Genomic DNA, 12,447 nt, shown 5'->3' with positions numbered 1-12,447 from the left:
CGGGGTGGGATGCTGTAGGTTCCTGGAAGTGCAATTCCTGTTGAAACTAGTGTTTGCTCCAAATCTGGAGCTAAAATTTTCCATACATCCATATTGACTTAACTTTTGGCCTCTTAAATCCTGCCGACGAGTTCCTCGTTTCAAGATTTCTTCCAATAAATTGGATTCTGTATAAGTTCGAGTTTGAAGACGGTAAAGTATGGTTGTCCCTTTCATTTCACTGAATTATTATATAGGCCAAAGCGTAGCATTTGAAGTGGCATGACGTTGTCAACTATCTCTCTGGTCTGTTTTTTCAACATTACGCAGTCATTATAGACTTTTGGTTCAGTCTGAAGCTTCCTTCTTTTATTCAACGAACGTTTCATTGAAGTTGGAAGACAACACTAAGGCCTTGCGTGGCTCATCCCACGTCTTTTAGGCCTGTGTCGGCCTACACCGTTTAGGAAACCGTATAGATCATTCCACAATGTGCGTTATCAATTATATCCATTTCTTTTTTCGCAGTGAAGTCCCGTGCAAAAAGATGATGGTCCGATCAAGGTCAGTCCGCTAAGCAATTTATGATCCAGGTTGGATCACGTATCACGAGATAAGATTTAAGTTACGAACGTGTCACGAGTTGAGATTTAAGTTACGAATTCGCACGGCTCTGAGATTCGGATATTTATTTTTTTGATATCTCGAATCAGTTTAACTGTCATTATTCATATTTTTATGAGGTATTATCCGTTTTGAGATTTTTTCTTACAAAAAATATCTCACAAGATAAAAATGAAATGATGTGAATCTTTTTATATCTCAATGTAAGATTTAAAATTCAATTCTCCTTTAAGCCCGTGACACATGCAGTGTCCTCCGCTCTAAGAGCAACGAGCCACGAGACCCAGATTTTCCAATCAAGAACCATGACTCAGCTCTTTGCTTGTGACGGGCAAGCCAGAACTGAACCACTTGGGAACCCACTCAGGAAGACGAACTTGTGTTCCCCGCCATCTCAAGCCCCCGCTCAGGTTATAATCTTGAGTATCCGAACTTATCTGACAATATATAAATAACTAAAATGTCTTCTTGCCGATGTGGGATTTCTCTCTTACAAGGTGCTTCTTCTTGTTGAAGTGATGAGTTTGGGGACTTATTAAAAGCTTAAAATGAAGATTTGTGTAAATTCAAATAAGTTTTGCATCTTCTATAAAACGAAGCTCCTGTTTCATGAATTTATGGAGGATTAATTGAAGGAAAATCTCGAAATTTGCAATCAAACCTTAAAGTGGATTACTTTGTTTTCTCTCCTCTATCTTTCTGCTTAGTATTTTCTTCCTATATGAACATAGAAAATGCTAAATATTCTGCACAATAATTTTATGAGAATAAAAGAAACATCAAAGATTTCACCACACCGAACAAATTTGAATCAAACCATTTTTATTTGTGGATTTGATCCGTGTACCATGAACTATATAGTTCTTTAAACTTTCAATGTTCTAAAAGGACTAAGAAATGATGGTGTGAAGATATACAATTTTAGTAGAGATTTTAAACAAGCAAGCATCCTGAGACATATAGAATATGGCTTCCAAATTTCATCATTTTAGGGCTGAAAAAGGCAGTGCAAGATTTCATTGAACAGTGGGATATTACTTCATGCCATGGAGTATAATTTGTCATTTGTTCAAATACTTATAATTACTATTTTCATCTTGCTAAATTCTATCTATTGAAATACAGTGGAATCATTCCTCGATAGTTAAAAAATATATATGTGATTGTGTTTTCGCATGTTCACTGTTTGATGCTTCCATTGAGAATAATGTGAAATTTTGAAAAGAAATTTGAGTTATAAAAGGTGATGGTTCGGTTGGATCAAACCCATAAAGCCATGTGAATCCCCAATTGGGGGGGCACCGACAAGCTCTTATCCTTCCACCGCTAAGAGTGGGGAGATTGCCCTCCACATAGGTCCCTTAGTTCAAACGCCTTTTGGGATTCAGGCTTCGGTTCAACTCATTGCTAGGGTAGGCAGGCCAAAATTAACCAACTTTGAGGACCCGACTAGGTGGATAAGAGCCATTGTTTCATTACCTTTTTGCCTTACAAACCTGCGTTGCCAGCTCGGTAATCACGTAATCAAGCTGTGGTCTCTATAACAAGAAAATCTGGGTTTTAAACAACGAGGATTGGTTTCTCTTTGCAATTTTCTAGTTTTTATATTAACCAACAAAACCAGGCACTTAAAGCCTTGGTCAGAGTTTCTTGGTTAGGGTAAATCAAAATGATTCTTTTACTATAGATTCTAAAATGAACGAAAAAATCCCACGAAAATGTGATGAAATACAGTTTTCAGCTGCATTATTTTCTTTTACACTTTCCCTTGAATCAAACAAATTGAAACAATGTATAGAATGTAGGTAACGGACGACGACATCCCACATGCGGAGATTGACCCACAATTCTGATTTGATGTCTCTGCTAAATTCGTTATCTCTTGAGTCACATCGTGATGGACTCTGGACAACGGACACATCTCCTTTTGGGATTCAGGCTTCGGTTCAACTCATTGCTAGGGTAGGCAGGCCAAAATTAACCAACTTTGAGGACCCGACTAGGTGGATAAGAGCCATTGTTTCATCACCTTTTTGCCTTACAAACCTGTGTTGCCAGCTCGGTAATCACGTAATCAAGCTGTGGTCTCTATAACAAGAAAATCTGGGTTTTAAACAACGAGGATTGGTTTCTCTTTGCAATTTTCTAGTTTTTATATTAACCAACAAAACCAGGCACTTAAAGCCTTGGTCAGAGTTTCTTGGTTAGGGTAAATCAAAATGATTCTTTTACTATAGATTCAAATGAACGAAAAAAACCCATGAAAATGTGATGAAATACAGTTTTCAGCTGCATTATTTTCTTTTGCACTTTCCCTTGAATCAAACAAATTGAAACAATGTATAGAATGTAGGTAACCGACGACGACATCCCACATGCGGAGATTGACCCACAATTCTGATTTGATGTCTCTGCTAAATTCGTTATCTCTTGAGTCACATCGTGATGGACTCTGGACAGCGGACACATCTCCCATTAACATTGTTATTTCTTTTCACTTTAGTGGGCTCCAAACCAGACGACAAAGCCATTGGAAATATATATATATATATATATATATATATATTAACAGTGATTTATTTAAATATTTTTATAAAATTTTAAATTAATAAATATATTTTTAAATATATAATTTTTATTAATTTATTTAGGTTGAACTTAAACAACTAGAACTAAAAATAAAATTTTTAAAATTTTAATTTCAAAAGTATTAATGGTGATTGGTTAAAATATTTTTAGTAATATATTTTTATAAATTTTAATTTGAATAAGTTTTTTATTATTAGATTTTTTTTATAATTGGACTAAAAAGTGTGAAAATAGTTGACTAAAATACTCTTAATAAAATTTTAATTCCGAAAATATTAAAAGTGATTGATTAAAATGCCATCACTAATTTCTTATAAATTTTAATTTAAATGACTTTATTTTTATTATTAGACTCTTTTTTTTTATAAGTAGAATACTTTTTCATATCGAATGAAAATACAAATAGAATGATATAAAAACTTGATGTGTATAGGAATAAAACAATTATATGGAGTTTGTTTCTTTAGTTGTTGTAAAAATAATTAAATTTGTAATTTATGTTAAATAAATTAATTAAAAATAATCATAATTAAGTCATTTAAACATAATTATTTTTTTATTTTTGTTTTAATATATTGACTATATATGACTATTAATGATTTTATTATTTATATCTTTTATAGATTGATAATTTGATGATTGATAATATAATTAAATCTTTTTAGTCTCCTAAAATAATTTTTTAATATATTTTTCTTACAGTTTAATTTGATCTTTATAATTAATTTCTTTTTTATATTTTTTCTCCTAAAATTTTATAATTGTTATTCCTATAAAGAAAAATTAATATAAAATTAAATGCAAATCAATTGCACATCCTTCGCCAACAATTAGCATTATTCGATTCATTGGATACTTTAATTGGACTTTTCACTTGTAGAATTAAATTATTCAGGAGTTGATGGAGCTATCAGTAACTCAGGATTTAGTCTTGTCAAATTATCATAAGTATTGTTCATATTGATTGAAACAATAATTGATTTAATTTTTTCTTAAGTTTTATCTTAATTTGCGTATATATGATTAATTTATATCTCAAAATTATTTAATCTTTCTCAATTTTATTAAATTTCTTGCTTTTTTTAGATTATCTAAGTGATTGAATGACCTAATATAAATTATTCTAAATAAAAGGTTATCAAGTTAAGTAAAATTAATTATTTTTGGTAAATTATTCAAGATGTAACAAAATTTATTGTAATTATATTTTGAATGTGTTTATGCTGAAGTTACATTCATTTATAAAAATTTATGATTAATGCTGCAAATAAAATCATTATAAAATGCATAGGTATTACATAATAAGTTTGTTATTCTTAGAATTTGAAATTTCTTAAGAGAACATGAAAAGTTTCAAGATTAGAAATTTATTTTATTTTATTTTTTAAATTTTATATATTTTAAAATTTTCATATAATGAAAATTTATGTATAATAAAATTTTTTTAAATAAAAAAATTAAGCTTTCAATTGATAGAACGTACAATTATAGTTAATTGATGGAAGCATAAATGGAAGATTATTCTAAGTAGAAAAATGAGACAAAAGATTTTTATTTTTTTTTGAAAAGTGGAGATTTTCATTAATGAGAAACTGAGATACAGAGATACAAAATAATGACGAGAATAACAAACAACAAGTTGCATATCCTATCAGAAGAAAATTACAACTAAAAAGACTAAACCAACATTTAATTATATCATTCTATAAGGTTTTGGGATCTATTCACTCCTAATTTGGCAAGACTATCAGCAACATTATTTGCCTCTTTTGGTATGTGATGAATTTGCCAACTTTTTAATTTGTTTCTTTAAGGTTTCCAAATATATATGTGTTTCTTCAACCTCCAAAATGTAGTTTGGGTTGATTTAACCCAAGTGACCACATTTGAAGAATCGCTTTTAATCACCAATGTATGCGTATTTGCTTAAAAAGAAGTTATGTAAAGAATAAATGCCTCATTTATTGCTATCAATGCAACCTCACTTGCGTCTGCTATTCTCATTAATTTAGAAAATTTTTCTTTGACAACCCTAAATTCATCCCCAAGTACTCCACCTATACCCACAAGACCCTATTTCCCCACAGCTGATCCATCCACATTAAATTTCAGAGATTCAAACATAGGTTTTAACCATATAACTTTGTTTTTGTTTAACTTGCATTTCCTAGGAACAACCATTTCTTTTAGGGACTGAATTAGCTCACTAATTAAACTTTTAATTGTTGGCCATTTGGCCAAACAAAACCATTTTGCAAAAGACTTCCATAACTTAACATCCTGATTAGGATCATTTAAAACCATTTTGCAAAACGACTTTGTAGTATATATTCCGCTAGGGAAACCTTTGCAAATCAAACATTTTTTTAAATTACTACATAAGCAAAAGGCTGTTAAAGTCCTACCATTGATGGAGTTCCTAATCAAATAATCTTTTTCTGAGTGTAAAATTCCAATTCTATGTGTTGTTGTTTCAATGCCTGTACATATTGATTTGATTGGTTGTACATAACTTTATCTTATCCATATCACAAAAAAAGTTAGTGCTATATAATGTTTAATTGAAAAATATACAAATGTATTGATTTCAATATTTTTTAAGATTCATATGAAACTTTTATATTTGAAAAAATATTTTATACTCTTTCATTTTCTCTTTTATGTTAATTGAAAAATATTTACTGTTATATCAAAATTTTTAAGGTTACCATATTAGGTGATTTTGTTTAAAAGAATTAAAATTCATCAAATTAATTATGTATTACATTTAATAGAAAATATTATTATAAATTATAATTTAACTAAACTTAAAAGTGATTTAAAGGCATTCATTAGCAAAATTCATTTGATAAATCTTCATTTAATTGTGTATTTACTATTTCAATCATTTTGAATTTTTACTTTTCACAATTTCAAGTTAATTTTAGATTTTGAATCATCGACCAATTAGATTGAGTCAAGTTTTATCATCTACTTCTATTTATAGAGTACTCAATTATTCACTTATGTTGCTAAATAAATTTAACTCAATAATTGGTGCATAGTTCTCTTTGTTTAAAAAGTTGAATTCAAAACATCCTAAATCCAAATAAAAATGAAGTATATTCAATTATTTATAATTGCAATTTCACTTTAAAAATACTCTTAAAATTAATTAACTAATTTAACCACAAAAATAATAAAAATAAGAAATTGAAGATGAAGATGAGGGAAAAAACTTAAATAAGTAACTTTTAAATTATTATGAAAGATGAATAGAAGATATTGGATTTTGATTGAGCTACTATTTCAATTCGAATTTTAATTATGTTGAATTATTTTGGGTTTTAAATAACTACTAAATTGTTGACTTTTAAAATCAATTAAAATCAAGTCAAATTAGTTCGTTTTTATAATTATGTGTATTTTATTATTTTTAATTAAATTAAATTTTAAAATAAGTAAAAAATTTATTTATACTCAGTTTGAGTTTTAAATTATTTCAAGTTTGAATTGATTAATCTATGTTATTTTAGCTATACTTTTATGACATCAATAATAACTGTCAAAATAGAATAAGAAAACAGGACAAAAATTTAATTGCCAAAGTGATAGAGATAATAATAATAATTCTAGAAGAATATCATTATGTCCAAATTTTGCAGCGATTAAAAGATATATCTCTTTTTGAGAAATTTGAAATTCATATTGTAAAAATATTAATTTAGATTAATGAGTTTATAATTGTCCATTTATTGGTGTTATATGGGTCAAGGAAAATAATTCAAACATTTTATTTTGAAGAAATTTCATGGTTCATACTCATTCATGAAGACAACATAGAATTAAATATCATTTTGGTCATTATAATCCTTTATAATATTCTTTATTCTATTTAAATGAAGAAGTTTATTGGCATCAAAATATTAAAAAAATGATTTTAAATGATGGTAATAAGAATAAATCAATAATTAAAAATGTAAAATCTTTTTCTTTAGTAGAAGAAATTTTTATAGAGAATGCGAAGGTAATTATTGTGAATTAAATATTTTTTAAATTATTATCTATTTAATTTTAATAAATTTTATTTAATAAATTTGTTCCCATTACTTTTATCATATATAAGAAAATTTTTACCCCAAATTATATATATTTAAATATAGAAACACAAGACAAAATTTATTACATCTATTGGTGATAGAACATTTCAAAATTTTTAATTTTTTATATGCTATTGTATTTTGCTAATAAGTATAAAAACACATATATTAATAATTCAGTCAAATCATTAATAAGCTTATCTTAATTGTATTATTTTACCATGAACTAAAAAATTTGAAAAATATCTTAGAAGTATTGACTTAATATATATTGTATATATTTATTTAATTTAGTTTTAACAATTGCATTAGGATAAAAAGTTATGATTTAACATAATATTATGTGTTAAACTACTATTAGTAAATTAAAAATATTTACTCATTCTTTTCAAGTCATTTACAATTGAACTTTTTCTTCTTTCTTTCTCTACCTTACAAATTATATAATCTAACATAAATTGTGATTTTTTTTTTTATATATATACAAATTAATGATTACATAGTAGTAGATAATTAATATCTTAATTATTAATCATTGACAACTTAAATGTAATTAATATAACTTAGTAGCAATCAATGATAACTTAATACTAAATTAGTGATAACTTAATAGAAAATGAATGATAACTTAGTAATTAATAATTAATAATTTTTAGTAAATCAGTAATAATACAATAATAAATGCATAAGACTTTAATGGTAAATCAATTATAATATAATTGTAAATGCATAGTAACATAGTACTAAATTAAGAATAGTTTTTAAAAAAAGATAATTTAGTAGATAATTATTAATAACTTAGTAATAAATCAATAATAACTTAATAGTGAAATAGTGAAAATTTAATTGTAAATCAATTTTAGTTTAATAGTAATTAATTGATAATAATAAATCATAAATAATTTAATAGTAAGTCAATTATAAATTAGTAATAAATAATTGATAATTCAATAGTTAATTATTGAAAACTTAAAAGTAAATCAGTATAACTTAGTAGTAAATTATCGATTACATAATAGTTAATCAGTGATAATTTAATAGTAAATCATGCATAATTTAATATAATCAATAATAACTTGGTAGTAAATTATAAATAATTTAGTGATATATTTATGATAATTTTGTAATAAAAAAAATTAAGTAGTAAATCAATAATAATATAGTAGTAGAGGTCTATTAAAAATTTAGCTCATGTATTAATAAGTCGTGTTAGACTAGCACTATTATTTAACGTGCTATGTTGGCATGGTCCATGAAAATGAAAAGTATGATCCAGCACGGCACATGACCAATAGCTTTTTGGGTTATGCCTAGTAGGTATTATTCTTTATGCAGTATCAAGCCAAGCATAACTTGTTAATAGTTTTTTAAATTTTTATCATTTTTTAGGAAATTTTCTTTATTTTTCAAAAAAACTAATATATGAAATTAATATGTGAAGCATATTGTAGACACCGGTTTTGTCCGGATCTACTGTTTTATTTTAATAATAATAATATTTAACAAAACAAACAAAAAAACAAAAAATAAACAAACAAAAGAAACAGAAATAAAACAAAAGTCAAGGGGTTGGTACGGCGCCGAACTGGTCCGACCAACTACCCGATCAACCTCCCGACAAGCCACCAATCACGGACGGTAGGTATGATTTTTCAGTTGAAAAATGAGATTCGAATCCTAGAAAATCTGAGATTTGAATCCCAACAAGCTCTATAAATAGAGCTTGTAAACTAGACTAAAAAAAAAACGAAAAAAAAAGAAAAGAAGAAGGCAGCTTCTGTAAAAAAAAATTCTGCAAAAACACAAAAAAAAAAAAAAAACAACAGTCCCCTGGAACGGGGAACCCAGCGCCAGAAAGCCACCTGAAAAAAAAAAAAAAAAGAGAGAGATCAGCAGATTCAAAGAAAAAAAAAAAAAAAAAGAAAAAAAGAGAGACCGAAACTTTGAGCCCCGATCTACGTCGATCAGGGCTGTTTCCGGTAAAAAGGACACCGAATCTGGAAAGATCGCGTCGAAGAGAACTTCCAGAAGAATTTTCACCTTTCCCGGTCATCGGAAACCACCGTCCAAGACTGCCGGCGGCGAGCCAGACGGCGGCCGGCACGGTGCTCCGGCAACCGACCGACGACCTCTCCCCCAGAGCTCTCTCTCTCCCTCTCTCCCTTTTTTTTCTGAAACAGAAGCCAAATGAACCAAAAAAAAAATCTTCAGCTATATATAGTAAAGCAAAATCTCAAAACGACGTCGTTTAGATAAAGACCCAAAACGACGCCGTTTCAGCCAAGGAGGATCCGCGCGTCAACCCGCGACCCGACCCGGGGTCCGCGCACCCGACCCGCGACCCGCTGCCTTTATCATCTCTGACCGGTCTGACTGGACCGAACCGAACCGCCGGACCAAACCAACCAGATCGAACTGAACCACCGGACCGAACCAACCAGACCGAACCGAACCGCCGAACCGAACCAGGAGTTGACCGGACCGTTGACCGGTCCGGTTCAGGTAAAAAAAAAATTTTTTTTTTTGAATTTTTCTTATTTTTTAAGTATTATTTTATTAATATTTATGCATATTAAAATATCTATATTTGTTAGACTAATTAATGAAATTGTGGTTAAATAATTTTTTATATAATTATGTTATTTTTTAGAATAAACTTTAAAAACAATAACGTAAAAAATAAATTTAATAATAATACTAAAGTAGTAAAAAAATGAAAGAAAAAGGAAATTTTTATCCGACGATGAGATTCAAAGGTATTCCGAGTAGTGATGCCTACGAAATCTCTAGGTGAGAAGATTTTTTTAAAATACTACCAGCGTATTGGAGTATTTATAAAAAAATTTTCAATACAGTAAAGATTTTCTTTTTTAAAAAAATAATAAATAAAAATTGATTAATAAATTAAAATATAACTAATAAAAAATAAGAGAAGAGGAAATTTTTATCCGATGATGAGATTCAAAGGTATTCCGAGTAGTGATGCCTACGAAATCTCTAGGTGAGAAGATTTTTTTTAAGTACTACCAGCGTATTGGAGTATTTATAAAAAATTTTCAATACAGTAAAGATTTTTTTTTTTTTAAATAATAAATAAAAATTGATTAATAAATAAAAAATATAAGTAATAAAAATAAGAAGAAAATAAATTTAATCCAATGATGAGATTCTAAAAGTATTCCGAGTAGAGATGCTTTAAGAAATCTCTAGGTGAGAAGATTTTTTGTAAAATATTACCAGCGTATTGGAATATTTATAGAAAATCTTCAATATGATTAAATTCCTTTTTTCTTCAAAATTTTAATTAAAATTAATAAAATTAATAAAATAATTAATAAAATTTTTGAATGAAAATAAAATGTGTGCATAAACACGAAAATATTTTGCATGGCATGCATAACATAATTTCTTACGAAAAGTAAATTTAGACCTCCAAAGATGAGATTCTAAAAGTATTCCGAGTAGAGATGCTTTAAGAAATCTCTAGGTGAGAAAGAGTTCTTTTAATGTTACCAACGTACTGGAACATTTTAAGAATTATTTCAATAAAAAGGTTTTGATTTATTTTTCTCGAGAATAATTTTAATAAATAAAAATCAAAGAAATTATTTTTCGAATACTGAAAATAAGACTGTTTGTATCAAAATCAAAGGATAACACGTTGTTAATTGGTACCGTTTTTTAACGGGCGTTGTGGGGGTGCTAATCCTTCCCCACGCGTAATCGACTCCCGAACCCAGACTGTTTCGCAGACCGTAAAATTATCTTTTTAATAAATTTTAATTAATTTTAAGATTTCATTAAAAGGATATGTTTTAATAGGTGGCCAATCGCACCTAGCCAAAAAAGATTGGTGGCGACTCCGTTATTTTTTATTTCGTTTCCAAATTCGTCGGGCGGACACAAAACCGTTACGACACATATAATTCATTTGGTTTGACAAAATATCTATATTTACAGTAAAAGTTATAAAAATCCACCAAAATAATACATGGAAATTACCATATACTAATATTACATCTTTAAATTTAAAAAATATGAATACACATTTTTTTATTTCTTATTTTCTCCACATGATGAATCATTTATATCATGTATTTTGTCGTATTTTTTGTTTTTTCATAATCATTCTTTAAGTAATATACATGTCATAGTTTGTTTTAAATGATAAATCAAAATGAAAAGAATGATAATTTTATATACTAATAGTTTAAATATTATATAGTATATTTATTTATATAATTTAAATTTTATAAATTGCTAACATAAAGTATCAAAAGGGTAAAAAAAGTCCATCATATGATAAGAATAACATGTATAAAATACAACTAAAAATCAATAGACTAAACTAATTTATAACATTTCTAAGCTGACATAACACATCATATTAGTACTTATGTGCCATGTCGTGCTAATGCATCTGCCACGTGCTGGGATTGATCCTTAATGAGTCATGCCATAGTATAAGAAGCATGCTTGGCATGACCCATGATTATAGCAATGGACCGTGTCAAGCACGGGCCATACTATCAAATTGTGCCATGTCATGGGCTGCTTAATCAGTTTGACATCTCTCTACATAATAGTAAATATATAAAAATATAATAGTAAATCATTGATAATTTAGTAGTAAATTAATAACTTAGTAGCGAATTACTAGTAACATAATAGTAAATTACTAATGACTTAGTTGTAAATCTATGATAATTTAGTAGTAAATTAGTTAATGATTAATAATTTTTTAATAAATTGCCAGTAAATCAATTATAACTTTAAAATAAATTATTAATAACTTAGAGATAAATCACTAATAATGGTAAATCATTTATAATTTAATGGTAAATTATTCATAAATTAGTAGTAAATTATTGATAATTTAGTAATAAAAATAATTAATAACTTAATTATTAATCATTAATAACTTTTTTGTGCTTAAAGTTGCTAGGAATTGAACCCTAGTAACTAGCAGAAACGAAGTCAAAAATTTCATTTTAGGGTTAAAATAAAATTATCATAAACCTATTCAATAAAAAATTAGTGAAAAAATTCTAAACTTGAATAAACAATAATATTATTATATAAAAAAATTATCTCATATATTATTAGTAGATTTTTAAATTTTATCTTTCATAATTGTAAATGTATTACAACATATTAGTAAATCAATTATAGATTA

General features: G+C 27.4%; 1 long non-coding RNA gene across 1 annotated transcript; it reads right to left on the bottom strand.

Annotated features, from left to right (window-relative positions):
• Positions 1–8,729: 8,729 nt before the first annotated feature.
• LOC149515997 (uncharacterized) lies at positions 8,730–9,667 on the bottom strand. Its single transcript, XR_016346673.1, has 2 exons — positions 9,312–9,667; positions 8,730–9,133 (listed from the first exon to the last, which is right to left on the bottom strand). It is a non-coding gene; the product is annotated as an uncharacterized LOC149515997 (long non-coding RNA).
• Between the last annotated feature and the right edge of the window lie 2,780 nt (positions 9,668–12,447).

Source organism: Durio zibethinus, chromosome 11 (genome assembly GCF_047325235.1).
Source record: "Durio zibethinus cultivar Kanyao isolate XHJ-2024 chromosome 11, ASM4732523v1, whole genome shotgun sequence".
In the NCBI taxonomy this organism is placed as follows: domain Eukaryota; kingdom Viridiplantae; phylum Streptophyta; class Magnoliopsida; order Malvales; family Malvaceae; genus Durio; species Durio zibethinus.
This window is presented reverse-complemented; position numbering and strand designations above follow the sequence as displayed.